We start from the raw sequence: 1,777 nt of genomic DNA, 5'->3' as shown, positions 1-1,777 counted from the left end.
CACACAGCTGGTTGCCCAGCCGGGGAATCGACCCCAGGCTCCTCTTGCTGTGAGGCGACAGAGGTACTCACTGATTTTAGATTTTATTTGTGTGAATGATCTCAGGCTCAGCGCTGACGAACAGAACCCTCTAATTGGGTCTTATTGGATCTTAGCGCAACTTTTGATACTGTTGATCCCAAGATTTTAATCCACCATCTTGAACGCTGGGTCGGCCTCTCAGGCAGTTTTAACATGGTTTAAATCAACAGACAGGTCTTGGTTTCAGTGGGAAATCATTCAGCAAAGAGGTTTAACATTTCTTGTGGAGTCCCAAAAGGTTCAGTTTCAGGGCCTTTGCTTTTGTCTTTGCACAGGTAATCTCTAGGTGTTGTCTTTAAGAGACGTGATATCAAATTTCTTAGCTGTATTGATCACTCACTGTTATAAATTTCAATTCCTTTTGATAATCAAAACTCTGTGGACAGGCTGACCAGCTGTGTGCCAGATATTTTTCAGTGGATGTGACAAAAAATGTCTACAGCTAAATCATGAACAACCTGAAACACTGATTGTTGGTACTGAAACTCTTTATTAGCTGCTTTATTAGAATCTTGGCTCTTTATCTCCCAAACCTGCAGTAGAAACCCGGCTGTGATCTGTTTAATCTGCATGTAAACACAGTCACTAAAGCAGCTTTTAACCTTGAGAAAATCACTAAAGTTCAGTCTTTTCTGTCTCAGAGCAACGCAGAGAAACTTGTAGCTGTGTTTGTTCAGCAGAGTTGATCACTGTAATGGTCTTCTTACTGGAGAAAACAGCCCATCCTCTAGAACCCGTACAGAACCCAGCAGCACGGATCCTCACAGCACCAACACAGAGAGCTCATATCACCCAGTCTACACACTGCGCTGACCGCCTGGGTCTGTTAGAGTCTAAAGCTCTGCTGCTGGTCTTTAAAGCTCTAAATGACCCTAAAGCTCCTGAATGTGTGTCTGTTTATGATCTCAGATCTGCAGATTCTGACCTTCAATCACCTTCAGTAAAAGGCAGAAAACGTGGAGGCTCTTTCAGCTCTTCTGCTTCTGAACTGTGCAGCTCAGTTCAGCTTTTATTAGACAGTCAAACTCAGCTTTAATAAACATTTTTAAATGAATCTCTAATATTTAATTAAAATGAACCATTTGGTTAAAATTCTGTATTTCTTTGGAATTTATCTTTTTTATTTGATCTGTAAATATGATTTAATATTAATTCTCAGTTTCTTGTATTACTGTTACGCTTGATCACCTGTCCCATATTGGATGCCCAGCACATAACCTGGTTTAAAGGGCAAGGAAAATGTGTAGGTACAATCTGCCCTTCCAATGTAGTGGTTCCTCTAAGACAGCTAAGTGGCTGTAAGTAGACCACCAACGCTTGTAGAGCTTGAGTTATATTATCCCACCAACCATACGACCCATAAACCATACAATCAAACTTTATACGGTTAAAACTGAGACTCTCACTCTACCACACTGGTGGTGATTCTCCTCTACAGCCCTGCAAGAAAGAGCAAAACAAAAAGGCACAATGCTGTGCTGGAACAGCTGGATGGCTTGTTCTTCTTTCTCACTGAACCACAGTGTAGCTGTCAATGACATGAAACTGAATCGAGATATTGTACAGAATTTAATTTTACGTTCTCTACACTTTCTGTGGTAAGATCCTAATAAACGTTTCGTAAAAAATCTGCATGGGTGTGAACTTGAACTCCTGTTGAACTCCTCACACTTGTCCTTTGTTAATCAGTGTGGAA

At 40.9% G+C, this 1,777-nt stretch overlaps 1 protein-coding gene across 2 annotated transcripts in view; it reads right to left on the bottom strand.

Annotated features, from left to right (window-relative positions):
* Window positions 1–1,631: 1,631 nt before the first annotated feature.
* Window positions 1,632–1,777, bottom strand: part of LOC108415092 (NACHT, LRR and PYD domains-containing protein 3-like) — a 19,337-nt gene continuing 19,191 nt past the window's right edge. For both annotated transcript variants that reach the window (XM_037542465.1, XM_037542464.1), the window contains one exon: window positions 1,632–1,777. This exon is cut by the window's right edge and continues 633 nt beyond it. The gene's annotated coding sequence lies outside the window, so the exon portion shown is untranslated.

This window comes from Pygocentrus nattereri, chromosome 11, assembly GCF_015220715.1.
Source record: "Pygocentrus nattereri isolate fPygNat1 chromosome 11, fPygNat1.pri, whole genome shotgun sequence".
Lineage (NCBI taxonomy): Eukaryota > Metazoa > Chordata > Actinopteri > Characiformes > Serrasalmidae > Pygocentrus > Pygocentrus nattereri.
This window is presented reverse-complemented; position numbering and strand designations above follow the sequence as displayed.